Raw genomic sequence first — 27,856 nt, 5'->3', positions numbered from 1 at the left:
GCCGTGTTCGTGAGTACGCAGATGTGCTTGAAAGTGTAGGACAGAGCGAGCATTCATTTCTTTCTATGAGTCGCAATTCGATTCATTCGAGTGCGGCAAAAGCAGTGGTGCAGCGTTTCTTTTCTTAAGATCTCGCAGCTGCTTGTAAGTATGTCCATCGTTTAAGACGACACAAAACTAGCGTCAGCGGTGCGTCAGTGGGAAGTCGGTGAAGTCGCCATTGGAGCCATAAGCCAGCAGTTACGACACGCGAGTCACTCGCACGCCATGCAGCATGTACTACAACGCTCGGCTGAGGGAGCGGATAGCTCAGTCGGTAGAGCGCTAGACCTTCAACCAAAGGTCCCGTGTTCAAGCCCCCGTCCAGGCGAAAACTAATACACTGTCGTAACGGCTAATGTGCTGGCAACGAAAGCACTACAGAAACGAGTGAGACCATGTCGCGTTCTGCCGTCAGATTGCATGTAAAGGAGCAGTTGCACTTGTCGGGACCACGCTATGCGACCGGCAGTCGTGGCCGAGTGGTTAAGGCGTCTGACTAGAAATCAGATTCCCTCTGGGAGCGTAGGTTCGAGTCCTACCGACTGCGTTTCTTTTTTGTGTCAAGAGGTGAAGAACATCTCCAACGGAACCGTGAAATGAGCGAATACATGGGAAGCCCTGCGTTCGAGACGCTTGTGAATTTTACAGTTGTCCAGTGAGCGTCGACAATACACGTAGCTCCTCCGCTGTAGCATATGAGACGTACAAACTGCTGCAATTTGACTTTACATCGTGTGTCAGCTTTCTTCGATAGTCTGTTACGAGCCTAGCGCAATGAGTTTATAGACAGCAGTCAGACGACGTTTAAATAGTAACAGCTCCACGCAACGATTACCCAACAGTAAAGGACATGAGGCAATGTGTCAGTATACGTAGTGGGAGGGGTGCTCACGCAATGTGAGCCCGGATAGCTCAGTCGGTAGAGCATTAGGCTTTTAACCTAAGGGTCCAGGGTTCAAGTCCCTGTTCGGGCGGAAATTTTAATACTTTGGTAGCCGCACGTCTAGTAGCGGTGTAAGCACTACGGAAAAGAACGCAGCTACGCCGTTTCCTGGCACTGCAGTGCTTTAAACGGTAGCAGTTGCATGTGTCGCTAGGGTCTTGCGCTACTGGCAGTCGTGGCCGAGTGGTTAAGGCGTCTGACTCGAAATCACATTCCTCCTGGGAGCGTAGGTTCGAATCCTACCGGCTGCGTGCGATTTTGCATTAAAACGAGCAGAAATTTTCGCACACATGTGACATGCGTGGGTGAATGCGGATCCAAACCAGTGACACCATTCTCAACAAGACGGAAATTTATGTTTAAGAATACTGTTTCGCGACGGCCGCTGTCTGTTGTGCCTATCGGTTCACCTCGCACGGACGCTAGTACTGCAGAAATCAGTCGCACGCCCACGAACGCGCCCCCGTCCTTTTGTCGCGCCGTCGCCGTGTTCGTGAGTACGCAGATGTGCTTGAAAGTGTAGGACAGAGCGAGCATTCATTTCTTTCTATGAGTCGCAATTCGATTCATTCGAGTGCGGCAAAAGCAGTGGTGCAGCGTTTCTTTTCTTAAGATCTCGCAGCTGCTTGTAAGTATGTCCATCGTTTAAGACGACACAAAACTAGCGTCAGCGGTGCGTCAGTGGGAAGTCGGTGAAGTCGCCATTGGAGCCATAAGCCAGCAGTTACGACACGCGAGTCACTCGCACGCCATGCAGCATGTACTACAACGCTCGGCTGAGGGAGCGGATAGCTCAGTCGGTAGAGCGCTAGACCTTCAACCAAAGGTCCCGTGTTCAAGCCCCCGTCCAGGCGAAAACTAATACACTGTCGTAACGGCTAATGTGCTGGCAACGAAAGCACTACAGAAACGAGTGAGGCCATGTCGCGTTCTGCCGTCAGATTGCATGTAAAGGAGCAGTTGCACTTGTCGGGACACCGCTATGCGACCGGCAGTCGTGGCCGAGTGGTTAAGGCGTCTGACTAGAAATCAGATTCCCTCTGGGAGCGTAGGTTCGAGTCCTACCGACTGCGCTTGTTTTTTGTGTCAAGAGGTGAAGAACATCTCCAACGGAACCGTGAAATGAGCGAATACATGGGAAGCCCTGCGTTCGAGACGCTTGCGAATTTTACAGTTGTCCAGTGAGCGTCGACAAAACACGTAGCTCCTCCGCTGTAGCATATGAGACGTACAAACTGCTGCAATTTGACTTTACATCGTGTGTCAGCTTTCTTCGATAGTCTGTTACGAGCCTAGCGCAATGAGTTTATAGACAGCAGTCAGACGACGTTTAAATAGTAACAGCTCCACGCAACGATTACCCAACAGTAAAGGACATGAGGCAATGTGTCAGTATACGTAGTGGGAGGGGTGCTCACGTAATGTGAGCCCGGATAGCTCAGTCGGTAGAGCATTAGGCTTTTAACCTAAGGGTCCAGGGTTCAAGTCCCTGTTCGGGCGGAAATTTTAATACTTTGGTAGCCGCACGTTTAGTAGCGGTGTAAGCACTACGGAAAAGAACGCAGCTACGCCGTTTCCTGGCACTGCAGTGCTTTAAACGGTAGCAGTTGCATGTGTCGCTAGGGTCTTGCGCTACTGGCAGTCGTGGCCGAGTGGTTAAGGCGTCTGACTCGAAATCAGATTCCCCCTGGGAGCGTAGGTTCGAATCCTACCGGCTGCGTGCGATTTTGCATTAAAACGAGCAGAAATTTTCGCACACATGTGACATGCGTGGGTGAATGCGGATCCAAACCAGTGACACCATTCTCAACAAGACGGAAATTTATGTTTAAGAATACTGTTTCGCGACGGCCGCTGTCTGTTGTGCCTATCGGTTCACCTCGCACGGACGCTAGTACTGCAGAAATCAGTCGCACGCCCACGAACGCGCCCCCGTCCTTTTGTCGCGCCGTCGCCGTGTTCGTGAGTACGCAGATGTGCTTGAAAGTGTAGGACAGAGCGAGCATTCATTTCTTTCTATGAGTCGCAATTCGATTCATTCGAGTGCGGCAAAAGCAGTGGTGCAGCGTTTCTTTTCTTAAGATCTCGCAGCTGCTTGTAAGTATGTCCATCGTTTAAGACGACACAAAACTAGCGTCAGCGGTGCGTCAGTGGGAAGTCGGTGAAGTCGCCATTGGAGCCATAAGCCAGCAGTTACGACACGCGAGTCACTCGCACGCCATGCAGCATGTACTACAACGCTCGGCTGAGGGAGCGGATAGCTCAGTCGGTAGAGCGCTAGACCTTCAACCAAAGGTCCCGTGTTCAAGCCCCCGTCCAGGCGAAAACTAATACACTGTCGTAACGGCTAATGTGCTGGCAACGAAAGCACTACAGAAACGAGTGAGACCATGTCGCGTTCTGCCGTCAGATTGCATGTAAAGGAGCAGTTGCACTTGTCGGGACCACGCTATGCGACCGGCAGTCGTGGCCGAGTGGTTAAGGCGTCTGACTAGAAATCAGATTCCCTCTGGGAGCGTAGGTTCGAGTCCTACCGACTGCGTTTCTTTTTTGTGTCAAGAGGTGAAGAACATCTCCAACGGAACCGTGAAATGAGCGAATACATGGGAAGCCCTGCGTTCGAGACGCTTGTGAATTTTACAGTTGTCCAGTGAGCGTCGACAATACACGTAGCTCCTCCGCTGTAGCATATGAGACGTACAAACTGCTGCAATTTGACTTTACATCGTGTGTCAGCTTTCTTCGATAGTCTGTTACGAGCCTAGCGCAATGAGTTTATAGACAGCAGTCAGACGACGTTTAAATAGTAACAGCTCCACGCAACGATTACCCAACAGTAAAGGACATGAGGCAATGTGTCAGTATACGTAGTGGGAGGGGTGCTCACGCAATGTGAGCCCGGATAGCTCAGTCGGTAGAGCATTAGGCTTTTAACCTAAGGGTCCAGGGTTCAAGTCCCTGTTCGGGCGGAAATTTTAATACTTTGGTAGCCGCACGTCTAGTAGCGGTGTAAGCACTACGGAAAAGAACGCAGCTACGCCGTTTCCTGGCACTGCAGTGCTTTAAACGGTAGCAGTTGCATGTGTCGCTAGGGTCTTGCGCTACTGGCAGTCGTGGCCGAGTGGTTAAGGCGTCTGACTCGAAATCACATTCCTCCTGGGAGCGTAGGTTCGAATCCTACCGGCTGCGTGCGATTTTGCATTAAAACGAGCAGAAATTTTCGCACACATGTGACATGCGTGGGTGAATGCGGATCCAAACCAGTGACACCATTCTCAACAAGACGGAAATTTATGTTTAAGAATACTGTTTCGCGACGGCCGCTGTCTGTTGTGCCTATCGGTTCACCTCGCACGGACGCTAGTACTGCAGAAATCAGTCGCACGCCCACGAACGCGCCCCCGTCCTTTTGTCGCGCCGTCGCCGTGTTCGTGAGTACGCAGATGTGCTTGAAAGTGTAGGACAGAGCGAGCATTCATTTCTTTCTATGAGTCGCAATTCGATTCATTCGAGTGCGGCAAAAGCAGTGGTGCAGCGTTTCTTTTCTTAAGATCTCGCAGCTGCTTGTAAGTATGTCCATCGTTTAAGACGACACAAAACTAGCGTCAGCGGTGCGTCAGTGGGAAGTCGGTGAAGTCGCCATTGGAGCCATAAGCCAGCAGTTACGACACGCGAGTCACTCGCACGCCATGCAGCATGTACTACAACGCTCGGCTGAGGGAGCGGATAGCTCAGTCGGTAGAGCGCTAGACCTTCAACCAAAGGTCCCGTGTTCAAGCCCCCGTCCAGGCGAAAACTAATACACTGTCGTAACGGCTAATGTGCTGGCAACGAAAGCACTACAGAAACGAGTGAGACCATGTCGCGTTCTGCCGTCAGATTGCATGTAAAGGAGCAGTTGCACTTGTCGGGACCACGCTATGCGACCGGCAGTCGTGGCCGAGTGGTTAAGGCGTCTGACTAGAAATCAGATTCCCTCTGGGAGCGTAGGTTCGAGTCCTACCGACTGCGTTTCTTTTTTGTGTCAAGAGGTGAAGAACATCTCCAACGGAACCGTGAAATGAGCGAATACATGGGAAGCCCTGCGTTCGAGACGCTTGTGAATTTTACAGTTGTCCAGTGAGCGTCGACAATACACGTAGCTCCTCCGCTGTAGCATATGAGACGTACAAACTGCTGCAATTTGACTTTACATCGTGTGTCAGCTTTCTTCGATAGTCTGTTACGAGCCTAGCGCAATGAGTTTATAGACAGCAGTCAGACGACGTTTAAATAGTAACAGCTCCACGCAACGATTACCCAACAGTAAAGGACATGAGGCAATGTGTCAGTATACGTAGTGGGAGGGGTGCTCACGCAATGTGAGCCCGGATAGCTCAGTCGGTAGAGCATTAGGCTTTTAACCTAAGGGTCCAGGGTTCAAGTCCCTGTTCGGGCGGAAATTTTAATACTTTGGTAGCCGCACGTCTAGTAGCGGTGTAAGCACTACGGAAAAGAACGCAGCTACGCCGTTTCCTGGCACTGCAGTGCTTTAAACGGTAGCAGTTGCATGTGTCGCTAGGGTCTTGCGCTACTGGCAGTCGTGGCCGAGTGGTTAAGGCGTCTGACTCGAAATCACATTCCTCCTGGGAGCGTAGGTTCGAATCCTACCGGCTGCGTGCGATTTTGCATTAAAACGAGCAGAAATTTTCGCACACATGTGACATGCGTGGGTGAATGCGGATCCAAACCAGTGACACCATTCTCAACAAGACGGAAATTTATGTTTAAGAATACTGTTTCGCGACGGCCGCTGTCTGTTGTGCCTATCGGTTCACCTCGCACGGACGCTAGTACTGCAGAAATCAGTCGCACGCCCACGAACACGCCCCCGTCCTTTTGTCGCGCCGTCGCCGTGTTCGTGAGTACGCAGATGTGCTTGAAAGTGTAGGACAGAGCGAGCATTCATTTCTTTCTATGAGTCGCAATTCGATTCATTCGAGTGCGGCAAAAGCAGTGGTGCAGCGTTTCTTTTCTTAAGATCTCGCAGCTGCTTGTAAGTATGTCCATCGTTTAAGACGACACAAAACTAGCGTCAGCGGTGCGTCAGTGGGAAGTCGGTGAAGTCGCCATTGGAGCCATAAGCCAGCAGTTACGACACGCGAGTCACTCGCACGCCATGCAGCATGTACTACAACGCTCGGCTGAGGGAGCGGATAGCTCAGTCGGTAGAGCGCTAGACCTTCAACCAAAGGTCCCGTGTTCAAGCCCCCGTCCAGGCGAAAACTAATACACTGTCGTAACGGCTAATGTGCTGGCAACGAAAGCACTACAGAAACGAGTGAGGCCATGTCGCGTTCTGCCGTCAGATTGCATGTAAAGGAGCAGTTGCACTTGTCGGGACACCGCTATGCGACCGGCAGTCGTGGCCGAGTGGTTAAGGCGTCTGACTAGAAATCAGATTCCCTCTGGGAGCGTAGGTTCGAGTCCTACCGACTGCGTTTCTTTTTTGTGTCAAGAGGTGAAGAACATCTCCAACGGAACCGTGAAATGAGCGAATACATGGGAAGCCCTGCGTTCGAGACGCTTGTGAATTTTACAGTTGTCCAGTGAGCGTCGACAAAACACGTAGCTCCTCCGCTGTAGCATATGAGACGTACAAACTGCTGCAATTTGACTTTACATCGTGTGTCAGCTTTCTTCGATAATCTGTTACGAGCCTAGCGCAATGAGTTTATAGACAGCAGTCAGACGACGTTTAAATAGTAACAGCTCCACGCAACGATTACCCAACAGTAAAGGACATGAGGCAATGTGTCAGTATACGTAGTGGGAGGGGTGCTCACGTAATGTGAGCCCGGATAGCTCAGTCGGTAGAGCATTAGGCTTTTAACCTAAGGGTCCAGGGTTCAAGTCCCTGTTCGGGCGGAAATTTTAATACTTTGGTAGCCGCACGTCTAGTAGCGGTGTAAGCACTACGGAAAAGAACGCAGCTACGCCGTTTCTTGGCACTGCAGTGCTTTAAACGGTAGCAGTTGCATGTGTCGCTAGGGTCTTGCGCTACTGGCAGTCGTGGCCGAGTGGTTAAGGCGTCTGACTCGAAATCAGATTCCCCCTGGGAGCGTAGGTTCGAATCCTACCGGCTGCGTGCGATTTTGCATTAAAACGAGCAGAAATTTTCGCACACATGTGACATGCGTGGGTGAATGCGGATCCAAACCAGTGACACCATTCTCAACAAGACGGAAATTTATGTTTAAGAATACTGTTTCGCGACGGCCGCTGTCTGTTGTGCCTATCGGTTCACCTCGCACGGACGCTAGTGCTGCAGAAATCAGTCGCACGCCCACGAACGCGCCCCCGTCCTTTTGTCGCGCCGTCGCCGTGTTCGTGAGTACGCAGATGTGCTTGAAAGTGTAGGACAGAGCGAGCATTCATTTCCTTCTATGAGTCGCAATTCGATTCATTCGAGTGCGGCAAAAGCAGTGGTGCAGCGTTTCTTTTCTTAAGATCTCGCAGCTGCTTGTAAGTATGTCCATCGTTTAAGACGACACAAAACTAGCGTCAGCGGTGCGTCAGTGGGAAGTCGGTGAAGTCGCCATTGGAGCCATAAGCCAGCAGTTACGACACGCGAGTCACTCGCACGCCATGCAGCATGTACTACAACGCTCGGCTGAGGGAGCGGATAGCTCAGTCGGTAGAGCGCTAGACCTTCAACCAAAGGTCCCGTGTTCAAGCCCCCGTCCAGGCGAAAACTAATACACTGTCGTAACGGCTAATGTGCTGGCAACGAAAGCACTACAGAAACGAGTGAGGCCATGTCGCGTTCTGCCGTCAGATTGCATGTAAAGGAGCAGTTGCACTTGTCGGGACACCGCTATGCGACCGGCAGTCGTGGCCGAGTGGTTAAGGCGTCTGACTAGAAATCAGATTCCCTCTGGGAGCGTAGGTTCGAGTCCTACCGACTGCGTTTCTTTTTTGTGTCAAGAGGTGAAGAACATCTCCAACGGAACCGTGAAATGAGCGAATACATGGGAAGCCCTGCGTTCGAGACGCTTGTGAATTTTACAGTTGTCCAGTGAGCGTCGACAAAACACGTAGCTCCTCCGCTGTAGCATATGAGACGTACAAACTGCTGCAATTTGACTTTACATCGTGTGTCAGCTTTCTTCGATAGTCTGTTACGAGCCTAGCGCAATGAGTTTATAGACAGCAGTCAGACGACGTTTAAATAGTAACAGCTCCACGCAACGATTACCCAACAGTAAAGGACATGAGGCAATGTGTCAGTATACGTAGTGGGAGGGGTGCTCACGTAATGTGAGCCCGGATAGCTCAGTCGGTAGAGCATTAGGCTTTTAACCTAAGGGTCCAGGGTTCAAGTCCCTGTTCGGGCGGAAATTTTAATACTTTGGTAGCCGCACGTCTAGTAGCGGTGTAAGCACTACGGAAAAGAACGCAGCTACGCCGTTTCTTGGCACTGCAGTGCTTTAAACGGTAGCAGTTGCATGTGTCGCTAGGGTCTTGCGCTACTGGCAGTCGTGGCCGAGTGGTTAAGGCGTCTGACTCGAAATCAGATTCCCCCTGGGAGCGTAGGTTCGAATCCTACCGGCTGCGTGCGATTTTGCATTAAAACGAGCAGAAATTTTCGCACACATGTGACATGCGTGGGTGAATGCGGATCCAAACCAGTGACACCATTCTCAACAAGACGGAAATTTATGTTTAAGAATACTGTTTCGCGACGGCCGCTGTCTGTTGTGCCTATCGGTTCACCTCGCACGGACGCTAGTGCTGCAGAAATCAGTCGCACGCCCACGAACGCGCCCCCGTCCTTTTGTCGCGCCGTCGCCGTGTTCGTGAGTACGCAGATGTGCTTGAAAGTGTAGGACAGAGCGAGCATTCATTTCTTTCTATGAGTCGCAATTCGATTCATTCGAGTGCGGCAAAAGCAGTGGTGCAGCGTTTCTTTTCTTAAGATCTCGCAGCTGCTTGTAAGTATGTCCATCGTTTAAGACGACACAAAACTAGCGTCAGCGGTGCGTCAGTGGGAAGTCGGTGAAGTCGCCATTGGAGCCATAAGCCAGCAGTTACGACACGCGAGTCACTCGCACGCCATGCAGCATGTACTACAACGCTCGGCTGAGGGAGCGGATAGCTCAGTCGGTAGAGCGCTAGACCTTCAACCAAAGGTCCCGTGTTCAAGCCCCCGTCCAGGCGAAAACTAATACACTGTCGTAACGGCTAATGTGCTGGCAACGAAAGCACTACAGAAACGAGTGAGGCCATGTCGCGTTCTGCCGTCAGATTGCATGTAAAGGAGCAGTTGCACTTGTCGGGACACCGCTATGCGACCGGCAGTCGTGGCCGAGTGGTTAAGGCGTCTGACTAGAAATCAGATTCCCTCTGGGAGCGTAGGTTCGAGTCCTACCGACTGCGTTTCTTTTTTGTGTCAAGAGGTGAAGAACATCTCCAACGGAACCGTGAAATGAGCGAATACATGGGAAGCCCTGCGTTCGAGACGCTTGTGAATTTTACAGTTGTCCAGTGAGCGTCGACAAAACACGTAGCTCCTCCGCTGTAGCATATGAGACGTACAAACTGCTGCAATTTGACTTTACATCGTGTGTCAGCTTTCTTCGATAGTCTGTTACGAGCCTAGCGCAATGAGTTTATAGACAGCAGTCAGACGACGTTTAAATAGTAACAGCTCCACGCAACGATTACCCAACAGTAAAGGACATGAGGCAATGTGTCAGTATACGTAGTGGGAGGGGTGCTCACGTAATGTGAGCCCGGATAGCTCAGTCGGTAGAGCATTAGGCTTTTAACCTAAGGGTCCAGGGTTCAAGTCCCTGTTCGGGCGGAAATTTTAATACTTTGGTAGCCGCACGTCTAGTAGCGGTGTAAGCACTACGGAAAAGAACGCAGCTACGCCGTTTCTTGGCACTGCAGTGCTTTAAACGGTAGCAGTTGCATGTGTCGCTAGGGTCTTGCGCTACTGGCAGTCGTGGCCGAGTGGTTAAGGCGTCTGACTCGAAATCAGATTCCCCCTGGGAGCGTAGGTTCGAATCCTACCGGCTGCGTGCGATTTTGCATTAAAACGAGCAGAAATTTTCGCACACATGTGACATGCGTGGGTGAATGCGGATCCAAACCAGTGACACCATTCTCAACAAGACGGAAATTTATGTTTAAGAATACTGTTTCGCGACGGCCGCTGTCTGTTGTGCCTATCGGTTCACCTCGCACGGACGCTAGTGCTGCAGAAATCAGTCGCACGCCCACGAACGCGCCCCCGTCCTTTTGTCGCGCCGTCGCCGTGTTCGTGAGTACGCAGATGTGCTTGAAAGTGTAGGACAGAGCGAGCATTCATTTCTTTCTATGAGTCGCAATTCGATTCATTCGAGTGCGGCAAAAGCAGTGGTGCAGCGTTTCTTTTCTTAAGATCTCGCAGCTGCTTGTAAGTATGTCCATCGTTTAAGACGACACAAAACTAGCGTCAGCGGTGCGTCAGTGGGAAGTCGGTGAAGTCGCCATTGGAGCCATAAGCCAGCAGTTACGACACGCGAGTCACTCGCACGCCATGCAGCATGTACTACAACGCTCGGCTGAGGGAGCGGATAGCTCAGTCGGTAGAGCGCTAGACCTTCAACCAAAGGTCCCGTGTTCAAGCCCCCGTCCAGGCGAAAACTAATACACTGTCGTAACGGCTAATGTGCTGGCAACGAAAGCACTACAGAAACGAGTGAGGCCATGTCGCGTTCTGCCGTCAGATTGCATGTAAAGGAGCAGTTGCACTTGTCGGGACCACGCTATGCGACCGGCAGTCGTGGCCGAGTGGTTAAGGCGTCTGACTAGAAATCAGATTCCCTCTGGGAGCGTAGGTTCGAGTCCTACCGACTGCGTTTCTTTTTTGTGTCAAGAGGTGAAGAACATCTCCAACGGAACCGTGAAATGAGCGAATACATGGGAAGCCCTGCGTTCGAGACGCTTGTGAATTTTACAGTTGTCCAGTGAGCGTCGACAATACACGTAGCTCCTCCGCTGTAGCATATGAGACGTACAAACTGCTGCAATTTGACTTTACATCGTGTGTCAGCTTTCTTCGATAGTCTGTTACGAGCCTAGCGCAATGAGTTTATAGACAGCAGTCAGACGACGTTTAAATAGTAACAGCTCCACGCAACGATTACCCAACAGTAAAGGACATGAGGCAATGTGTCAGTATACGTAGTGGGAGGGGTGCTCACGCAATGTGAGCCCGGATAGCTCAGTCGGTAGAGCATTAGGCTTTTAACCTAAGGGTCCAGGGTTCAAGTCCCTGTTCGGGCGGAAATTTTAATACTTTGGTAGCCGCACGTCTAGTAGCGGTGTAAGCACTACGGAAAAGAACGCAGCTACGCCGTTTCCTGGCACTGCAGTGCTTTAAACGGTAGCAGTTGCATGTGTCGCTAGGGTCTTGCGCTACTGGCAGTCGTGGCCGAGTGGTTAAGGCGTCTGACTCGAAATCACATTCCTCCTGGGAGCGTAGGTTCGAATCCTACCGGCTGCGTGCGATTTTGCATTAAAACGAGCAGAAATTTTCGCACACATGTGACATGCGTGGGTGAATGCGGATCCAAACCAGTGACACCATTCTCAACAAGACGGAAATTTATGTTTAAGAATACTGTTTCGCGACGGCCGCTGTCTGTTGTGCCTATCGGTTCACCTCGCACGGACGCTAGTACTGCAGAAATCAGTCGCACGCCCACGAACGCGCCCCCGTCCTTTTGTCGCGCCGTCGCCGTGTTCGTGAGTACGCAGATGTGCTTGAAAGTGTAGGACAGAGCGAGCATTCATTTCTTTCTATGAGTCGCAATTCGATTCATTCGAGTGCGGCAAAAGCAGTGGTGCAGCGTTTCTTTTCTTAAGATCTCGCAGCTGCTTGTAAGTATGTCCATCGTTTAAGACGACACAAAACTAGCGTCAGCGGTGCGTCAGTGGGAAGTCGGTGAAGTCGCCATTGGAGCCATAAGCCAGCAATTACGACACGCGAGTCACTCGCACGCCATGCACCATGTACTACAACGCTCGGCCGAGGGAGCGGATAGCTCAGTCGGTAGAGCGCTAGACCTTCAACCAAAGGTCCCGTGTTCAAGCCCCCGTCCAGGCGAAAACTAATACACTGTCGTAACGGCTAATGTGCTGGCAACGAAAGCACTACAGAAACGAGTGAGGCCATGTCGCGTTCTGCCGTCAGATTGCATGTAAAGGAGCAGTTGCACTTGTCGGGACACCGCTATGCGACCGGCAGTCGTGGCCGAGTGGTTAAGGCGTCTGACTAGAAATCAGATTCCCTCTGGGAGCGTAGGTTCGAGTCCTACCGACTGCGTTTCTTTTTTGTGTCAAGAGGTGAAGAACATCTCCAACGGAACCGTGAAATGAGCGAATACATGGGAAGCCCTGCGTTCGAGACGCTTGTGAATTTTACAGTTGTCCAGTGAGCGTCGACAATACACGTAGCTCCTCCGCTGTAGCATATGAGACGTACAAACTGCTGCAATTTGACTTTACATCGTGTGTCAGCTTTCTTCGATAGTCTGTTACGAGCCTAGCGCAATGAGTTTATAGACAGCAGTCAGACGACGTTTAAATAGTAACAGCTCCACGCAACGATTACCCAACAGTAAAGGACATGAGGCAATGTGTCAGTATACGTAGTGGGAGGGGTGCTCACGTAATGTGAGCCCGGATAGCTCAGTCGGTAGAGCATTAGGCTTTTAACCTAAGGGTCCAGGGTTCAAGTCCCTGTTCGGGCGGAAATTTTAATACTTTGGTAGCCGCACGTCTAGTAGCGGTGTAAGCACTACGGAAAAGAACGCAGCTACGCCGTTTCCTGGCACTGCAGTGCTTTAAACGGTAGCAGTTGCATGTGTCGCTAGGGTCTTGCGCTACTGGCAGTCGTGGCCGAGTGGTTAAGGCGTCTGACTCGAAATCAGATTCCCCCTGGGAGCGTAGGTTCGAATCCTACCGGCTGCGTGCGATTTTGCATTAAAACGAGCAGAAATTTTCGCACACATGTGACATGCGTGGGTGAATGCGGATCCAAACCAGTGACACCATTCTCAACAAGACGGAAATTTATGTTTAAGAATACTGTTTCGCGACGGCCGCTGTCTGTTGTGCCTATCGGTTCACCTCGCACGGACGCTAGTGCTGCAGAAATCAGTCGCACGCCCACGAACGCGCCCCCGTCCTTTTGTCGCGCCGTCGCCGTGTTCGTGAGTACGCAGATGTGCTTGAAAGTGTAGGACAGAGCGAGCATTCATTTCTTTCTATGAGTCGCAATTCGATTCATTCGAGTGCGGCAAAAGCAGTGGTGCAGCGTTTCTTTTCTTAAGATCTCGCAGCTGCTTGTAAGTATGTCCATCGTTTAAGACGACACAAAACTAGCGTCAGCGGTGCGTCAGTGGGAAGTCGGTGAAGTCGCCATTGGAGCCATAAGCCAGCAGTTACGACACGCGAGTCACTCGCACGCCATGCAGCATGTACTACAACGCTCGGCTGAGGGAGCGGATAGCTCAGTCGGTAGAGCGCTAGACCTTCAACCAAAGGTCCCGTGTTCAAGCCCCCGTCCAGGCGAAAACTAATACACTGTCGTAACGGCTAATGTGCTGGCAACGAAAGCACTACAGAAACGAGTGAGGCCATGTCGCGTTCTGCCGTCAGATTGCATGTAAAGGAGCAGTTGCACTTGTCGGGACCACGCTATGCGACCGGCAGTCGTGGCCGAGTGGTTAAGGCGTCTGACTAGAAATCAGATTCCCTCTGGGAGCGTAGGTTCGAGTCCTACCGACTGCGTTTCTTTTTTGTGTCAAGAGGTGAAGAACATCTCCAACGGAACCGTGAAATGAGCGAATACATGGGAAGCCCTGCGTTCGAGACGCTTGTGAATTTTACAGTTGTCCAGTGAGCGTCGACAATACACGTAGCTCCTCCGCTGTAGCATATGAGACGTACAAACTGCTGCAATTTGACTTTACATCGTGTGTCAGCTTTCTTCGATAGTCTGTTACGAGCCTAGCGCAATGAGTTTATAGACAGCAGTCAGACGACGTTTAAATAGTAACAGCTCCACGCAACGATTACCCAACAGTAAAGGACATGAGGCAATGTGTCAGTATACGTAGTGGGAGGGGTGCTCACGCAATGTGAGCCCGGATAGCTCAGTCGGTAGAGCATTAGGCTTTTAACCTAAGGGTCCAGGGTTCAAGTCCCTGTTCGGGCGGAAATTTTAATACTTTGGTAGCCGCACGTCTAGTAGCGGTGTAAGCACTACGGAAAAGAACGCAGCTACGCCGTTTCCTGGCACTGCAGTGCTTTAAACGGTAGCAGTTGCATGTGTCGCTAGGGTCTTGCGCTACTGGCAGTCGTGGCCGAGTGGTTAAGGCGTCTGACTCGAAATCACATTCCTCCTGGGAGCGTAGGTTCGAATCCTACCGGCTGCGTGCGATTTTGCATTAAAACGAGCAGAAATTTTCGCACACATGTGACATGCGTGGGTGAATGCGGATCCAAACCAGTGACACCATTCTCAACAAGACGGAAATTTATGTTTAAGAATACTGTTTCGCGACGGCCGCTGTCTGTTGTGCCTATCGGTTCACCTCGCACGGACGCTAGTACTGCAGAAATCAGTCGCACGCCCACGAACGCGCCCCCGTCCTTTTGTCGCGCCGTCGCCGTGTTCGTGAGTACGCAGATGTGCTTGAAAGTGTAGGACAGAGCGAGCATTCATTTCTTTCTATGAGTCGCAATTCGATTCATTCGAGTGCGGCAAAAGCAGTGGTGCAGCGTTTCTTTTCTTAAGATCTCGCAGCTGCTTGTAAGTATGTCCATCGTTTAAGACGACACAAAACTAGCGTCAGCGGTGCGTCAGTGGGAAGTCGGTGAAGTCGCCATTGGAGCCATAAGCCAGCAATTACGACACGCGAGTCACTCGCACGCCATGCACCATGTACTACAACGCTCGGCCGAGGGAGCGGATAGCTCAGTCGGTAGAGCGCTAGACCTTCAACCAAAGGTCCCGTGTTCAAGCCCCCGTCCAGGCGAAAACTAATACACTGTCGTAACGGCTAATGTGCTGGCAACGAAAGCACTACAGAAACGAGTGAGGCCATGTCGCGTTCTGCCGTCAGATTGCATGTAAAGGAGCAGTTGCACTTGTCGGGACACCGCTATGCGACCGGCAGTCGTGGCCGAGTGGTTAAGGCGTCTGACTAGAAATCAGATTCCCTCTGGGAGCGTAGGTTCGAGTCCTACCGACTGCGTTTCTTTTTTGTGTCAAGAGGTGAAGAACATCTCCAACGGAACCGTGAAATGAGCGAATACATGGGAAGCCCTGCGTTCGAGACGCTTGTGAATTTTACAGTTGTCCAGTGAGCGTCGACAATACACGTAGCTCCTCCGCTGTAGCATATGAGACGTACAAACTGCTGCAATTTGACTTTACATCGTGTGTCAGCTTTCTTCGATAGTCTGTTACGAGCCTAGCGCAATGAGTTTATAGACAGCAGTCAGACGACGTTTAAATAGTAACAGCTCCACGCAACGATTACCCAACAGTAAAGGACATGAGGCAATGTGTCAGTATACGTAGTGGGAGGGGTGCTCACGTAATGTGAGCCCGGATAGCTCAGTCGGTAGAGCATTAGGCTTTTAACCTAAGGGTCCAGGGTTCAAGTCCCTGTTCGGGCGGAAATTTTAATACTTTGGTAGCCGCACGTCTAGTAGCGGTGTAAGCACTACGGAAAAGAACGCAGCTACGCCGTTTCCTGGCACTGCAGTGCTTTAAACGGTAGCAGTTGCATGTGTCGCTAGGGTCTTGCGCTACTGGCAGTCGTGGCCGAGTGGTTAAGGCGTCTGACTCGAAATCAGATTCCCCCTGGGAGCGTAGGTTCGAATCCTACCGGCTGCGTGCGATTTTGCATTAAAACGAGCAGAAATTTTCGCACACATGTGACATGCGTGGGTGAATGCGGATCCAAACCAGTGACACCATTCTCAACAAGACGGAAATTTATGTTTAAGAATACTGTTTCGCGACGGCCGCTGTCTGTTGTGCCTATCGGTTCACCTCGCACGGACGCTAGTACTGCAGAAATCAGTCGCACGCCCACGAACGCGCCCCCGTCCTTTTGTCGCGCCGTCGCCGTGTTCGTGAGTACGCAGATGTGCTTGAAAGTGTAGGACAGAGCGAGCATTCATTTCTTTCTATGAGTCGCAATTCGATTCATTCGAGTGCGGCAAAAGCAGTGGTGCAGCGTTTCTTTTCTTAAGATCTCGCAGCTGCTTGTAAGTATGTCCATCGTTTAAGACGACACAAAACTAGCGTCAGCGGTGCGTCAGTGGGAAGTCGGTGAAGTCGCCATTGGAGCCATAAGCCAGCAATTACGACACGCGAGTCACTCGCACGCCATGCACCATGTACTACAACGCTCGGCCGAGGGAGCGGATAGCTCAGTCGGTAGAGCGCTAGACCTTCAACCAAAGGTCCCGTGTTCAAGCCCCCGTCCAGGCGAAAACTAATACACTGTCGTAACGGCTAATGTGCTGGCAACGAAAGCACTACAGAAACGAGTGAGGCCATGTCGCGTTCTGCCGTCAGATTGCATGTAAAGGAGCAGTTGCACTTGTCGGGACCACGCTATGCGACCGGCAGTCGTGGCCGAGTGGTTAAGGCGTCTGACTAGAAATCAGATTCCCTCTGGGAGCGTAGGTTCGAGTCCTACCGACTGCGTTTCTTTTTTGTGTCAAGAGGTGAAGAACATCTCCAACGGAACCGTGAAATGAGCGAATACATGGGAAGCCCTGCGTTCGAGACGCTTGTGAATTTTACAGTTGTCCAGTGAGCGTCGACAATACACGTAGCTCCTCCGCTGTAGCATATGAGACGTACAAACTGCTGCAATTTGACTTTACATCGTGTGTCAGCTTTCTTCGATAGTCTGTTACGAGCCTAGCGCAATGAGTTTATAGACAGCAGTCAGACGACGTTTAAATAGTAACAGCTCCACGCAACGATTACCCAACAGTAAAGGACATGAGGCAATGTGTCAGTATACGTAGTGGGAGGGGTGCTCACGCAATGTGAGCCCGGATAGCTCAGTCGGTAGAGCATTAGGCTTTTAACCTAAGGGTCCAGGGTTCAAGTCCCTGTTCGGGCGGAAATTTTAATACTTTGGTAGCCGCACGTCTAGTAGCGGTGTAAGCACTACGGAAAAGAACGCAGCTACGCCGTTTCCTGGCACTGCAGTGCTTTAAACGGTAGCAGTTGCATGTGTCGCTAGGGTCTTGCGCTACTGGCAGTCGTGGCCGAGTGGTTAAGGCGTCTGACTCGAAATCACATTCCTCCTGGGAGCGTAGGTTCGAATCCTACCGGCTGCGTGCGATTTTGCATTAAAACGAGCAGAAATTTTCGCACACATGTGACATGCGTGGGTGAATGCGGATCCAAACCAGTGACACCATTCTCAACAAGACGGAAATTTATGTTTAAGAATACTGTTTCGCGACGGCCGCTGTCTGTTGTGCCTATCGGTTCACCTCGCACGGACGCTAGTACTGCAGAAATCAGTCGCACGCCCACGAACGCGCCCCCGTCCTTTTGTCGCGCCGTCGCCGTGTTCGTGAGTACGCAGATGTGCTTGAAAGTGTAGGACAGAGCGAGCATTCATTTCTTTCTATGAGTCGCAATTCGATTCATTCGAGTGCGGCAAAAGCAGTGGTGCAGCGTTTCTTTTCTTAAGATCTCGCAGCTGCTTGTAAGTATGTCCATCGTTTAAGACGACACAAAACTAGCGTCAGCGGTGCGTCAGTGGGAAGTCGGTGAAGTCGCCATTGGAGCCATAAGCCAGCAATTACGACACGCGAGTCACTCGCACGCCATGCACCATGTACTACAACGCTCGGCCGAGGGAGCGGATAGCTCAGTCGGTAGAGCGCTAGACCTTCAACCAAAGGTCCCGTGTTCAAGCCCCCGTCCAGGCGAAAACTAATACACTGTCGTAACGGCTAATGTGCTGGCAACGAAAGCACTACAGAAACGAGTGAGGCCATGTCGCGTTCTGCCGTCAGATTGCATGTAAAGGAGCAGTTGCACTTGTCGGGACACCGCTATGCGACCGGCAGTCGTGGCCGAGTGGTTAAGGCGTCTGACTAGAAATCAGATTCCCTCTGGGAGCGTAGGTTCGAGTCCTACCGACTGCGTTTCTTTTTTGTGTCAAGAGGTGAAGAACATCTCCAACGGAACCGTGAAATGAGCGAATACATGGGAAGCCCTGCGTTCGAGACGCTTGTGAATTTTACAGTTGTCCAGTGAGCGTCGACAATACACGTAGCTCCTCCGCTGTAGCATATGAGACGTACAAACTGCTGCAATTTGACTTTACATCGTGTGTCAGCTTTCTTCGATAGTCTGTTACGAGCCTAGCGCAATGAGTTTATAGACAGCAGTCAGACGACGTTTAAATAGTAACAGCTCCACGCAACGATTACCCAACAGTAAAGGACATGAGGCAATGTGTCAGTATACGTAGTGGGAGGGGTGCTCACGTAATGTGAGCCCGGATAGCTCAGTCGGTAGAGCATTAGGCTTTTAACCTAAGGGTCCAGGGTTCAAGTCCCTGTTCGGGCGGAAATTTTAATACTTTGGTAGCCGCACGTCTAGTAGCGGTGTAAGCACTACGGAAAAGAACGCAGCTACGCCGTTTCCTGGCACTGCAGTGCTTTAAACGGTAGCAGTTGCATGTGTCGCTAGGGTCTTGCGCTACTGGCAGTCGTGGCCGAGTGGTTAAGGCGTCTGACTCGAAATCAGATTCCCCCTGGGAGCGTAGGTTCGAATCCTACCGGCTGCGTGCGATTTTGCATTAAAACGAGCAGAAATTTTCGCACACATGTGACATGCGTGGGTGAATGCGGATCCAAACCAGTGACACCATTCTCAACAAGACGGAAATTTATGTTTAAGAATACTGTTTCGCGACGGCCGCTGTCTGTTGTGCCTATCGGTTCACCTCGCACGGACGCTAGTACTGCAGAAATCAGTCGCACGCCCACGAACGCGCCCCCGTCCTTTTGTCGCGCCGTCGCCGTGTTCGTGAGTACGCAGATGTGCTTGAAAGTGTAGGACAGAGCGAGCATTCATTTCTTTCTATGAGTCGCAATTCGATTCATTCGAGTGCGGCAAAAGCAGTGGTGCAGCGTTTCTTTTCTTAAGATCTCGCAGCTGCTTGTAAGTATGTCCATCGTTTAAGACGACACAAAACTAGCGTCAGCGGTGCGTCAGTGGGAAGTCGGTGAAGTCGCCATTGGAGCCATAAGCCAGCAATTACGACACGCGAGTCACTCGCACGCCATGCACCATGTACTACAACGCTCGGCCGAGGGAGCGGATAGCTCAGTCGGTAGAGCGCTAGACCTTCAACCAAAGGTCCCGTGTTCAAGCCCCCGTCCAGGCGAAAACTAATACACTGTCGTAACGGCTAATGTGCTGGCAACGAAAGCACTACAGAAACGAGTGAGGCCATGTCGCGTTCTGCCGTCAGATTGCATGTAAAGGAGCAGTTGCACTTGTCGGGACCACGCTATGCGACCGGCAGTCGTGGCCGAGTGGTTAAGGCGTCTGACTAGAAATCAGATTCCCTCTGGGAGCGTAGGTTCGAGTCCTACCGACTGCGTTTCTTTTTTGTGTCAAGAGGTGAAGAACATCTCCAACGGAACCGTGAAATGAGCGAATACATGGGAAGCCCTGCGTTCGAGACGCTTGTGAATTTTACAGTTGTCCAGTGAGCGTCGACAATACACGTAGCTCCTCCGCTGTAGCATATGAGACGTACAAACTGCTGCAATTTGACTTTACATCGTGTGTCAGCTTTCTTCGATAGTCTGTTACGAGCCTAGCGCAATGAGTTTATAGACAGCAGTCAGACGACGTTTAAATAGTAACAGCTCCACGCAACGATTACCCAACAGTAAAGGACATGAGGCAATGTGTCAGTATACGTAGTGGGAGGGGTGCTCACGCAATGTGAGCCCGGATAGCTCAGTCGGTAGAGCATTAGGCTTTTAACCTAAGGGTCCAGGGTTCAAGTCCCTGTTCGGGCGGAAATTTTAATACTTTGGTAGCCGCACGTCTAGTAGCGGTGTAAGCACTACGGAAAAGAACGCAGCTACGCCGTTTCCTGGCACTGCAGTGCTTTAAACGGTAGCAGTTGCATGTGTCGCTAGGGTCTTGCGCTACTGGCAGTCGTGGCCGAGTGGTTAAGGCGTCTGACTCGAAATCACATTCCTCCTGGGAGCGTAGGTTCGAATCCTACCGGCTGCGTGCGATTTTGCATTAAAACGAGCAGAAATTTTCGCACACATGTGACATGCGTGGGTGAATGCGGATCCAAACCAGTGACACCATTCTCAACAAGACGGAAATTTATGTTTAAGAATACTGTTTCGCGACGGCCGCTGTCTGTTGTGCCTATCGGTTCACCTCGCACGGACGCTAGTACTGCAGAAATCAGTCGCACGCCCACGAACGCGCCCCCGTCCTTTTGTCGCGCCGTCGCCGTGTTCGTGAGTACGCAGATGTGCTTGAAAGTGTAGGACAGAGCGAGCATTCATTTCTTTCTATGAGTCGCAATTCGATTCATTCGAGTGCGGCAAAAGCAGTGGTGCAGCGTTTCTTTTCTTAAGATCTCGCAGCTGCTTGTAAGTATGTCCATCGTTTAAGACGACACAAAACTAGCGTCAGCGGTGCGTCAGTGGGAAGTCGGTGAAGTCGCCATTGGAGCCATAAGCCAGCAATTACGACACGCGAGTCACTCGCACGCCATGCACCATGTACTACAACGCTCGGCCGAGGGAGCGGATAGCTCAGTCGGTAGAGCGCTAGACCTTCAACCAAAGGTCCCGTGTTCAAGCCCCCGTCCAGGCGAAAACTAATACACTGTCGTAACGGCTAATGTGCTGGCAACGAAAGCACTACAGAAACGAGTGAGGCCATGTCGCGTTCTGCCGTCAGATTGCATGTAAAGGAGCAGTTGCACTTGTCGGGACACCGCTATGCGACCGGCAGTCGTGGCCGAGTGGTTAAGGCGTCTGACTAGAAATCAGATTCCCTCTGGGAGCGTAGGTTCGAGTCCTACCGACTGCGTTTCTTTTTTGTGTCAAGAGGTGAAGAACATCTCCAACGGAACCGTGAAATGAGCGAATACATGGGAAGCCCTGCGTTCGAGACGCTTGTGAATTTTACAGTTGTCCAGTGAGCGTCGACAATACACGTAGCTCCTCCGCTGTAGCATATGAGACGTACAAACTGCTGCAATTTGACTTTACATCGTGTGTCAGCTTTCTTCGATAGTCTGTTACGAGCCTAGCGCAATGAGTTTATAGACAGCAGTCAGACGACGTTTAAATAGTAACAGCTCCACGCAACGATTACCCAACAGTAAAGGACATGAGGCAATGTGTCAGTATACGTAGTGGGAGGGGTGCTCACGTAATGTGAGCCCGGATAGCTCAGTCGGTAGAGCATTAGGCTTTTAACCTAAGGGTCCAGGGTTCAAGTCCCTGTTCGGGCGGAAATTTTAATACTTTGGTAGCCGCACGTCTAGTAGCGGTGTAAGCACTACGGAAAAGAACGCAGCTACGCCGTTTCCTGGCACTGCAGTGCTTTAAACGGTAGCAGTTGCATGTGTCGCTAGGGTCTTGCGCTACTGGCAGTCGTGGCCGAGTGGTTAAGGCGTCTGACTCGAAATCAGATTCCCCCTGGGAGCGTAGGTTCGAATCCTACCGGCTGCGTGCGATTTTGCATTAAAACGAGCAGAAATTTTCGCACACATGTGACATGCGTGGGTGAATGCGGATCCAAACCAGTGACACCATTCTCAACAAGACGGAAATTTATGTTTAAGAATACTGTTTCGCGACGGCCGCTGTCTGTTGTGCCTATCGGTTCACCTCGCACGGACGCTAGTACTGCAGAAATCAGTCGCACGCCCACGAACGCGCCCCCGTCCTTTTGTCGCGCCGTCGCCGTGTTCGTGAGTACGCAGATGTGCTTGAAAGTGTAGGACAGAGCGAGCATTCATTTCTTTCTATGAGTCGCAATTCGATTCATTCGAGTGCGGCAAAAGCAGTGGTGCAGCGTTTCTTTTCTTAAGATCTCGCAGCTGCTTGTAAGTATGTCCATCGTTTAAGACGACACAAAACTAGCGTCAGCGGTGCGTCAGTGGGAAGTCGGTGAAGTCGCCATTGGAGCCATAAGCCAGCAATTACGACACGCGAGTCACTCGCACGCCATGCACCATGTACTACAACGCTCGGCCGAGGGAGCGGATAGCTCAGTCGGTAGAGCGCTAGACCTTCAACCAAAGGTCCCGTGTTCAAGCCCCCGTCCAGGCGAAAACTAATACACTGTCGTAACGGCTAATGTGCTGGCAACGAAAGCACTACAGAAACGAGTGAGGCCATGTCGCGTTCTGCCGTCAGATTGCATGTAAAGGAGCAGTTGCACTTGTCGGGACCACGCTATGCGACCGGCAGTCGTGGCCGAGTGGTTAAGGCGTCTGACTAGAAATCAGATTCCCTCTGGGAGCGTAGGTTCGAGTCCTACCGACTGCGTTTCTTTTTTGTGTCAAGAGGTGAAGAACATCTCCAACGGAACCGTGAAATGAGCGAATACATGGGAAGCCCTGCGTTCGAGACGCTTGTGAATTTTACAGTTGTCCAGTGAGCGTCGACAATACACGTAGCTCCTCCGCTGTAGCATATGAGACGTACAAACTGCTGCAATTTGACTTTACATCGTGTGTCAGCTTTCTTCGATAGTCTGTTACGAGCCTAGCGCAATGAGTTTATAGACAGCAGTCAGACGACGTTTAAATAGTAACAGCTCCACGCAACGATTACCCAACAGTAAAGGACATGAGGCAATGTGTCAGTATACGTAGTGGGAGGGGTGCTCACGCAATGTGAGCCCGGATAGCTCAGTCGGTAGAGCATTAGGCTTTTAACCTAAGGGTCCAGGGTTCAAGTCCCTGTTCGGGCGGAAATTTTAATACTTTGGTAGCCGCACGTCTAGTAGCGGTGTAAGCACTACGGAAAAGAACGCAGCTACGCCGTTTCCTGGCACTGCAGTGCTTTAAACGGTAGCAGTTGCATGTGTCGCTAGGGTCTTGCGCTACTGGCAGTCGTGGCCGAGTGGTTAAGGCGTCTGACTCGAAATCACATTCCTCCTGGGAGCGTAGGTTCGAATCCTACCGGCTGCGTGCGATTTTGCATTAAAACGAGCAGAAATTTTCGCACACATGTGACATGCGTGGGTGAATGCGGATCCAAACCAGTGACACCATTCTCAACAAGACGGAAATTTATGTTTAAGAATACTGTTTCGCGACGGCCGCTGTCTGTTGTGCCTATCGGTTCACCTCGCACGGACGCTAGTACTGCAGAAATCAGTCGCACGCCCACGAACGCGCCCCCGTCCTTTTGTCGCGCCGTCGCCGTGTTCGTGAGTACGCAGATGTGCTTGAAAGTGTAGGACAGAGCGAGCATTCATTTCTTTCTATGAGTCGCAATTCGATTCATTCGAGTGCGGCAAAAGCAGTGGTGCAGCGTTTCTTTTCTTAAGATCTCGCAGCTGCTTGTAAGTATGTCCATCGTTTAAGACGACACAAAACTAGCGTCAGCGGTGCGTCAGTGGGAAGTCGGTGAAGTCGCCATTGGAGCCATAAGCCAGCAATTACGACACGCGAGTCACTCGCACGCCATGCACCATGTACTACAACGCTCGGCCGGGGGAGCGGATAGCTCAGTCGGTAGAGCGCTAGACCTTCAACCAAAGGTCCCGTGTTCAAGCCCCCGTCCAGGCGAAAACTAATACACTGTCGTAACGGCTAATGTGCTGGCAACGAAAGCACTACAGAAACGAGTGAGGCCATGTCGCGTTCTGCCGTCAGATTGCATGTAAAGGAGCAGTTGCACTTGTCGGGACCACGCTATGCGACCGGCAGTCGTGGCCGAGTGGTTAAGGCGTCTGACTAGAAATCAGATTCCCTCTGGGAGCGTAGGTTCGAGTCCTACCGACTGCGTTTCTTTTTTGTGTCAAGAGGTGAAGAACATCTCCAACGGAACCGTGAAATGAGCGAATACATGGGAAGCCCTGCGTTCGAGACGCTTGTGAATTTTACAGTTGTCCAGTGAGCGTCGACAATACACGTAGCTCCTCCGCTGTAGCATATGAGACGTACAAACTGCTGCAATTTGACTTTACATCGTGTGTCAGCTTTCTTCGATAGTCTGTTACGAGCCTAGCGCAATGAGTTTATAGACAGCAGTCAGACGACGTTTAAATAGTAACAGCTCCACGCAACGATTACCCAACAGTAAAGGACATGAGGCAATGTGTCAGTATACGTAGTGGGAGGGGTGCTCACGCAATGTGAGCCCGGATAGCTCAGTCGGTAGAGCATTAGGCTTTTAACCTAAGGGTCCAGGGTTCAAGTCCCTGTTCGGGCGGAAATTTTAATACTTTGGTAGCCGCACGTCTAGTAGCGGTGTAAGCACTACGGAAAAGAACGCAGCTACGCCGTTTCCTGGCACTGCAGTGCTTTAAACGGTAGCAGTTGCATGTGTCGCTAGGGTCTTGCGCTACTGGCAGTCGTGGCCGAGTGGTTAAGGCGTCTGACTCGAAATCACATTCCTCCTGGGAGCGTAGGTTCGAATCCTACCGGCTGCGTGCGATTTTGCATTAAAACGAGCAGAAATTTTCGCACACATGTGACATGCGTGGGTGAATGCGGATCCAAACCAGTGACACCATTCTCAACAAGACGGAAATTTATGTTTAAGAATACTGTTTCGCGACGGCCGCTGTCTGTTGTGCCTATCGGTTCACCTCGCACGGACGCTAGTACTGCAGAAATCAGTCGCACGCCCACGAACGCGCCCCCGTCCTTTTGTCGCGCCGTCGCCGTGTTCGTGAGTACGCAGATGTGCTTGAAAGTGTAGGACAGAGCGAGCATTCATTTCTTTCTATGAGTCGCAATTCGATTCATTCGAGTGCGGCAAAAGCAGTGGTGCAGCGTTTCTTTTCTTAAGATCTCGCAGCTGCTTGTAAGTATGTCCATCGTTTAAGACGACACAAAACTAGCGTCAGCGGTGCGTCAGTGGGAAGTCGGTGAAGTCGCCATTGGAGCCATAAGCCAGCAATTACGACACGCGAGTCACTCGCACGCCATGCACCATGTACTACAACGCTCGGCCGAGGGAGCGGATAGCTCAGTCGGTAGAGCGCTAGACCTTCAACCAAAGGTCCCGTGTTCAAGCCCCCGTCCAGGCGAAAACTAATACACTGTCGTAACGGCTAATGTGCTGGCAACGAAAGCACTACAGAAACGAGTGAGGCCATGTCGCGTTCTGCCGTCAGATTGCATGTAAAGGAGCAGTTGCACTTGTCGGGACCACGCTATGCGACCGGCAGTCGTGGCCGAGTGGTTAAGGCGTCTGACTAGAAATCAGATTCCCTCTGGGAGCGTAGGTTCGAGTCCTACCGACTGCGTTTCTTTTTTGTGGCAAGAGGTGAAGAACATCTCCAACGGAACCGTGAAATGAGCGAATACATGGGAAGCCCTGCGTTCGAGACGCTTGTGAATTTTACAGTTGTCCAGTGAGCGTCGACAATACACGTAGCTCCTCCGCTGTAGCATATGAGACGTACAAACTGCTGCAATTTGACTTTACATCGTGTGTCAGCTTTCTTCGATAGTCTGTTACGAGCCTAGCGCAATGAGTTTATAGACAGCAGTCAGACGACGTTTAAATAGTAACAGCTCCACGCAACGATTACCCAACAGTAAAGGACATGAGGCAATGTGTCAGTATACGTAGTGGGAGGGGTGCTCACGTAATGTGAGCCCGGATAGCTCAGTCGGTAGAGCATTAGGCTTTTAACCTAAGGGTCCAGGGTTCAAGTCCCTGTTCGGGCGGAAATTTTAATACTTTGGTAGCCGCACGTCTAGTAGCGGTGTAAGCACTACGGAAAAGAACGCAGCTACGCCGTTTCCTGGCACTGCAGTGCTTTAAACGGTAGCAGTTGCATGTGTCGCTAGGGTCTTGCGCTACTGGCAGTCGTGGCCGAGTGGTTAAGGCGTCTGACTCGAAATCAGATTCCCCCTGGGAGCGTAGGTTCGAATCCTACCGGCTGCGTGCGATTTTGCATTAAAACGAGCAGAAATTTTCGCACACATGTGACATGCGTGGGTGAATGCGGATCCAAACCAGTGACACCATTCTCAACAAGACGGAAATTTATGTTTAAGAATACTGTTTCGCGACGGCCGCTGTCTGTTGTGCCTATCGGTTCACCTCGCACGGACGCTAGTACTGCAGAAATCAGTCGCACGCCCACGAACGCGCCCCCGTCCTTTTGTCGCGCCGTCGCCGTGTTCGTGAGTACGCAGATGTGCTTGAAAGTGTAGGACAGAGCGAGCATTCATTTCTTTCTATGAGTCGCAATTCGATTCATTCGAGTGCGGCAAAAGCAGTGGTGCAGCGTTTCTTTTCTTAAGATCTCGCAGCTGCTTGTAAGTATGTCCATCGTTTAAGACGACACAAAACTAGCGTCAGCGGTGCGTCAGTGGGAAGTCGGTGAAGTCGCCATTGGAGCCATAAGCCAGCAATTACGACACGCGAGTCACTCGCACGCCATGCACCATGTACTACAACGCTCGGCCGAGGGAGCGGATAGCTCAGTCGGTAGAGCGCTAGACCTTCAACCAAAGGTCCCGTGTTCAAGCCCCCGTCCAGGCGAAAACTAATACACTGTCGTAACGGCTAATGTGCTGGCAACGAAAGCACTACAGAAACGAGTGAGGCCATGTCGCGTTCTGCCGTCAGATTGCATGTAAAGGAGCAGTTGCACTTGTCGGGACCACGCTATGCGACCGGCAGTCGTGGCCGAGTGGTTAAGGCGTCTGACTAGAAATCAGATTCCCTCTGGGAGCGTAGGTTCGAGTCCTACCGACTGCGTTTCTTTTTTGTGTCAAGAGGTGAAGAACATCTCCAACGGAACCGTGAAATGAGCGAATACATGGGAAGCCCTGCGTTCGAGACGCTTGTGAATTTTACAGTTGTCCAGTGAGCGTCGACAATACACGTAGCTCCTCCGCTGTAGCATATGAGACGTACAAACTGCTGCAATTTGACTTTACATCGTGTGTCAGCTTTCTTCGATAGTCTGTTACGAGCCTAGCGCAATGAGTTTATAGACAGCAGTCAGACGACGTTTAAATAGTAACAGCTCCACGCAACGATTACCCAACAGTAAAGGACATGAGGCAATGTGTCAGTATACGTAGTGGGAGGGGTGCTCACGCAATGTGAGCCCGGATAGCTCAGTCGGTAGAGCATTAGGCTTTTAACCTAAGGGTCCAGGGTTCAAGTCCCTGTTCGGGCGGAAATTTTAATACTTTGGTAGCCGCACGTCTAGTAGCGGTGTAAGCACTACGGAAAAGAACGCAGCTACGCCGTTTCCTGGCACTGCAGTGCTTTAAACGGTAGCAGTTGCATGTGTCGCTAGGGTCTTGCGCTACTGGCAGTCGTGGCCGAGTGGTTAAGGCGTCTGACTCGAAATCACATTCCTCCTGGGAGCGTAGGTTCGAATCCTACCGGCTGCGTGCGATTTTGCATTAAAACGAGCAGAAATTTTCGCACACATGTGACATGCGTGGGTGAATGCGGATCCAAACCAGTGACACCATTCTCAACAAGACGGAAATTTATGTTTAAGAATACTGTTTCGCGACGGCCGCTGTCTGTTGTGCCTATCGGTTCACCTCGCACGGACGCTAGTAC

General features: G+C 51.3%; 57 non-coding genes across 57 annotated transcripts; all 57 read left to right on the top strand.

Annotated features, from left to right (window-relative positions):
• The first annotated feature begins 507 nt into the window (after positions 1-507).
• On the top strand, positions 508-589 carry Trnas-aga. The gene has a single exon. It is a non-coding gene; the product is annotated as a tRNA-Ser (tRNA).
• Positions 590-943: 354 nt separating this feature from the next.
• On the top strand, positions 944-1,016 carry Trnak-uuu. Its single transcript has one exon. It is a non-coding gene; the product is annotated as a tRNA-Lys (tRNA).
• A 138-nt stretch (positions 1,017-1,154) lies between these two features.
• On the top strand, positions 1,155-1,236 carry Trnas-cga. The gene has a single exon. It is a non-coding gene; the product is annotated as a tRNA-Ser (tRNA).
• Positions 1,237-1,976: 740 nt separating this feature from the next.
• On the top strand, positions 1,977-2,058 carry Trnas-aga. The gene has a single exon. It is a non-coding gene; the product is annotated as a tRNA-Ser (tRNA).
• Positions 2,059-2,412: 354 nt separating this feature from the next.
• Trnak-uuu lies at positions 2,413-2,485 on the top strand. Its single transcript has one exon. It is a non-coding gene; the product is annotated as a tRNA-Lys (tRNA).
• Positions 2,486-2,623: 138 nt separating this feature from the next.
• Positions 2,624-2,705, top strand: Trnas-cga. The gene has a single exon. It is a non-coding gene; the product is annotated as a tRNA-Ser (tRNA).
• Positions 2,706-3,445: 740 nt separating this feature from the next.
• Trnas-aga lies at positions 3,446-3,527 on the top strand. The gene has a single exon. It is a non-coding gene; the product is annotated as a tRNA-Ser (tRNA).
• Positions 3,528-3,881: 354 nt separating this feature from the next.
• Trnak-uuu lies at positions 3,882-3,954 on the top strand. The gene has a single exon. It is a non-coding gene; the product is annotated as a tRNA-Lys (tRNA).
• Positions 3,955-4,092: 138 nt separating this feature from the next.
• Trnas-cga lies at positions 4,093-4,174 on the top strand. Its single transcript has one exon. It is a non-coding gene; the product is annotated as a tRNA-Ser (tRNA).
• A 740-nt stretch (positions 4,175-4,914) lies between these two features.
• Trnas-aga lies at positions 4,915-4,996 on the top strand. Its single transcript has one exon. It is a non-coding gene; the product is annotated as a tRNA-Ser (tRNA).
• Positions 4,997-5,350: 354 nt separating this feature from the next.
• Positions 5,351-5,423, top strand: Trnak-uuu. The gene has a single exon. It is a non-coding gene; the product is annotated as a tRNA-Lys (tRNA).
• A 138-nt stretch (positions 5,424-5,561) lies between these two features.
• Trnas-cga lies at positions 5,562-5,643 on the top strand. Its single transcript has one exon. It is a non-coding gene; the product is annotated as a tRNA-Ser (tRNA).
• Positions 5,644-6,383: 740 nt separating this feature from the next.
• Positions 6,384-6,465, top strand: Trnas-aga. The gene has a single exon. It is a non-coding gene; the product is annotated as a tRNA-Ser (tRNA).
• Positions 6,466-6,819: 354 nt separating this feature from the next.
• On the top strand, positions 6,820-6,892 carry Trnak-uuu. The gene has a single exon. It is a non-coding gene; the product is annotated as a tRNA-Lys (tRNA).
• A 138-nt stretch (positions 6,893-7,030) lies between these two features.
• Trnas-cga lies at positions 7,031-7,112 on the top strand. The gene has a single exon. It is a non-coding gene; the product is annotated as a tRNA-Ser (tRNA).
• A 740-nt stretch (positions 7,113-7,852) lies between these two features.
• On the top strand, positions 7,853-7,934 carry Trnas-aga. Its single transcript has one exon. It is a non-coding gene; the product is annotated as a tRNA-Ser (tRNA).
• Positions 7,935-8,288: 354 nt separating this feature from the next.
• Positions 8,289-8,361, top strand: Trnak-uuu. The gene has a single exon. It is a non-coding gene; the product is annotated as a tRNA-Lys (tRNA).
• Positions 8,362-8,499: 138 nt separating this feature from the next.
• On the top strand, positions 8,500-8,581 carry Trnas-cga. Its single transcript has one exon. It is a non-coding gene; the product is annotated as a tRNA-Ser (tRNA).
• Positions 8,582-9,321: 740 nt separating this feature from the next.
• On the top strand, positions 9,322-9,403 carry Trnas-aga. The gene has a single exon. It is a non-coding gene; the product is annotated as a tRNA-Ser (tRNA).
• Positions 9,404-9,757: 354 nt separating this feature from the next.
• On the top strand, positions 9,758-9,830 carry Trnak-uuu. The gene has a single exon. It is a non-coding gene; the product is annotated as a tRNA-Lys (tRNA).
• Positions 9,831-9,968: 138 nt separating this feature from the next.
• On the top strand, positions 9,969-10,050 carry Trnas-cga. Its single transcript has one exon. It is a non-coding gene; the product is annotated as a tRNA-Ser (tRNA).
• Positions 10,051-10,790: 740 nt separating this feature from the next.
• Positions 10,791-10,872, top strand: Trnas-aga. Its single transcript has one exon. It is a non-coding gene; the product is annotated as a tRNA-Ser (tRNA).
• Positions 10,873-11,226: 354 nt separating this feature from the next.
• On the top strand, positions 11,227-11,299 carry Trnak-uuu. The gene has a single exon. It is a non-coding gene; the product is annotated as a tRNA-Lys (tRNA).
• Positions 11,300-11,437: 138 nt separating this feature from the next.
• Trnas-cga lies at positions 11,438-11,519 on the top strand. The gene has a single exon. It is a non-coding gene; the product is annotated as a tRNA-Ser (tRNA).
• Positions 11,520-12,259: 740 nt separating this feature from the next.
• On the top strand, positions 12,260-12,341 carry Trnas-aga. The gene has a single exon. It is a non-coding gene; the product is annotated as a tRNA-Ser (tRNA).
• Positions 12,342-12,695: 354 nt separating this feature from the next.
• On the top strand, positions 12,696-12,768 carry Trnak-uuu. Its single transcript has one exon. It is a non-coding gene; the product is annotated as a tRNA-Lys (tRNA).
• A 138-nt stretch (positions 12,769-12,906) lies between these two features.
• Positions 12,907-12,988, top strand: Trnas-cga. The gene has a single exon. It is a non-coding gene; the product is annotated as a tRNA-Ser (tRNA).
• A 740-nt stretch (positions 12,989-13,728) lies between these two features.
• Positions 13,729-13,810, top strand: Trnas-aga. Its single transcript has one exon. It is a non-coding gene; the product is annotated as a tRNA-Ser (tRNA).
• A 354-nt stretch (positions 13,811-14,164) lies between these two features.
• Positions 14,165-14,237, top strand: Trnak-uuu. Its single transcript has one exon. It is a non-coding gene; the product is annotated as a tRNA-Lys (tRNA).
• A 138-nt stretch (positions 14,238-14,375) lies between these two features.
• Positions 14,376-14,457, top strand: Trnas-cga. The gene has a single exon. It is a non-coding gene; the product is annotated as a tRNA-Ser (tRNA).
• Positions 14,458-15,197: 740 nt separating this feature from the next.
• On the top strand, positions 15,198-15,279 carry Trnas-aga. The gene has a single exon. It is a non-coding gene; the product is annotated as a tRNA-Ser (tRNA).
• Positions 15,280-15,633: 354 nt separating this feature from the next.
• Positions 15,634-15,706, top strand: Trnak-uuu. Its single transcript has one exon. It is a non-coding gene; the product is annotated as a tRNA-Lys (tRNA).
• Positions 15,707-15,844: 138 nt separating this feature from the next.
• Trnas-cga lies at positions 15,845-15,926 on the top strand. Its single transcript has one exon. It is a non-coding gene; the product is annotated as a tRNA-Ser (tRNA).
• Positions 15,927-16,666: 740 nt separating this feature from the next.
• Trnas-aga lies at positions 16,667-16,748 on the top strand. The gene has a single exon. It is a non-coding gene; the product is annotated as a tRNA-Ser (tRNA).
• Positions 16,749-17,102: 354 nt separating this feature from the next.
• Trnak-uuu lies at positions 17,103-17,175 on the top strand. Its single transcript has one exon. It is a non-coding gene; the product is annotated as a tRNA-Lys (tRNA).
• Positions 17,176-17,313: 138 nt separating this feature from the next.
• Positions 17,314-17,395, top strand: Trnas-cga. Its single transcript has one exon. It is a non-coding gene; the product is annotated as a tRNA-Ser (tRNA).
• Positions 17,396-18,135: 740 nt separating this feature from the next.
• Positions 18,136-18,217, top strand: Trnas-aga. Its single transcript has one exon. It is a non-coding gene; the product is annotated as a tRNA-Ser (tRNA).
• A 354-nt stretch (positions 18,218-18,571) lies between these two features.
• On the top strand, positions 18,572-18,644 carry Trnak-uuu. The gene has a single exon. It is a non-coding gene; the product is annotated as a tRNA-Lys (tRNA).
• Positions 18,645-18,782: 138 nt separating this feature from the next.
• On the top strand, positions 18,783-18,864 carry Trnas-cga. The gene has a single exon. It is a non-coding gene; the product is annotated as a tRNA-Ser (tRNA).
• A 740-nt stretch (positions 18,865-19,604) lies between these two features.
• On the top strand, positions 19,605-19,686 carry Trnas-aga. The gene has a single exon. It is a non-coding gene; the product is annotated as a tRNA-Ser (tRNA).
• A 354-nt stretch (positions 19,687-20,040) lies between these two features.
• Positions 20,041-20,113, top strand: Trnak-uuu. Its single transcript has one exon. It is a non-coding gene; the product is annotated as a tRNA-Lys (tRNA).
• A 138-nt stretch (positions 20,114-20,251) lies between these two features.
• On the top strand, positions 20,252-20,333 carry Trnas-cga. The gene has a single exon. It is a non-coding gene; the product is annotated as a tRNA-Ser (tRNA).
• Positions 20,334-21,073: 740 nt separating this feature from the next.
• Positions 21,074-21,155, top strand: Trnas-aga. Its single transcript has one exon. It is a non-coding gene; the product is annotated as a tRNA-Ser (tRNA).
• A 354-nt stretch (positions 21,156-21,509) lies between these two features.
• Trnak-uuu lies at positions 21,510-21,582 on the top strand. The gene has a single exon. It is a non-coding gene; the product is annotated as a tRNA-Lys (tRNA).
• A 138-nt stretch (positions 21,583-21,720) lies between these two features.
• On the top strand, positions 21,721-21,802 carry Trnas-cga. Its single transcript has one exon. It is a non-coding gene; the product is annotated as a tRNA-Ser (tRNA).
• Positions 21,803-22,542: 740 nt separating this feature from the next.
• Trnas-aga lies at positions 22,543-22,624 on the top strand. The gene has a single exon. It is a non-coding gene; the product is annotated as a tRNA-Ser (tRNA).
• A 354-nt stretch (positions 22,625-22,978) lies between these two features.
• Positions 22,979-23,051, top strand: Trnak-uuu. Its single transcript has one exon. It is a non-coding gene; the product is annotated as a tRNA-Lys (tRNA).
• A 138-nt stretch (positions 23,052-23,189) lies between these two features.
• On the top strand, positions 23,190-23,271 carry Trnas-cga. The gene has a single exon. It is a non-coding gene; the product is annotated as a tRNA-Ser (tRNA).
• A 740-nt stretch (positions 23,272-24,011) lies between these two features.
• Trnas-aga lies at positions 24,012-24,093 on the top strand. Its single transcript has one exon. It is a non-coding gene; the product is annotated as a tRNA-Ser (tRNA).
• Positions 24,094-24,447: 354 nt separating this feature from the next.
• Positions 24,448-24,520, top strand: Trnak-uuu. The gene has a single exon. It is a non-coding gene; the product is annotated as a tRNA-Lys (tRNA).
• Positions 24,521-24,658: 138 nt separating this feature from the next.
• Positions 24,659-24,740, top strand: Trnas-cga. Its single transcript has one exon. It is a non-coding gene; the product is annotated as a tRNA-Ser (tRNA).
• A 740-nt stretch (positions 24,741-25,480) lies between these two features.
• Positions 25,481-25,562, top strand: Trnas-aga. Its single transcript has one exon. It is a non-coding gene; the product is annotated as a tRNA-Ser (tRNA).
• Positions 25,563-25,916: 354 nt separating this feature from the next.
• Trnak-uuu lies at positions 25,917-25,989 on the top strand. The gene has a single exon. It is a non-coding gene; the product is annotated as a tRNA-Lys (tRNA).
• A 138-nt stretch (positions 25,990-26,127) lies between these two features.
• Trnas-cga lies at positions 26,128-26,209 on the top strand. The gene has a single exon. It is a non-coding gene; the product is annotated as a tRNA-Ser (tRNA).
• Positions 26,210-26,949: 740 nt separating this feature from the next.
• Positions 26,950-27,031, top strand: Trnas-aga. Its single transcript has one exon. It is a non-coding gene; the product is annotated as a tRNA-Ser (tRNA).
• Positions 27,032-27,385: 354 nt separating this feature from the next.
• On the top strand, positions 27,386-27,458 carry Trnak-uuu. Its single transcript has one exon. It is a non-coding gene; the product is annotated as a tRNA-Lys (tRNA).
• A 138-nt stretch (positions 27,459-27,596) lies between these two features.
• Trnas-cga lies at positions 27,597-27,678 on the top strand. The gene has a single exon. It is a non-coding gene; the product is annotated as a tRNA-Ser (tRNA).
• Positions 27,679-27,856: the final 178 nt, after the last annotated feature.

The sequence above is a fragment of the Schistocerca americana genome, unplaced genomic scaffold (genome assembly GCF_021461395.2).
Source record: "Schistocerca americana isolate TAMUIC-IGC-003095 unplaced genomic scaffold, iqSchAmer2.1 HiC_scaffold_602, whole genome shotgun sequence".
NCBI classification, from domain to species: domain Eukaryota; kingdom Metazoa; phylum Arthropoda; class Insecta; order Orthoptera; family Acrididae; genus Schistocerca; species Schistocerca americana.
The sequence above is the reverse complement of the archived record's forward strand: the minus strand, read 5'-3'. Positions and strand labels throughout refer to the sequence as shown.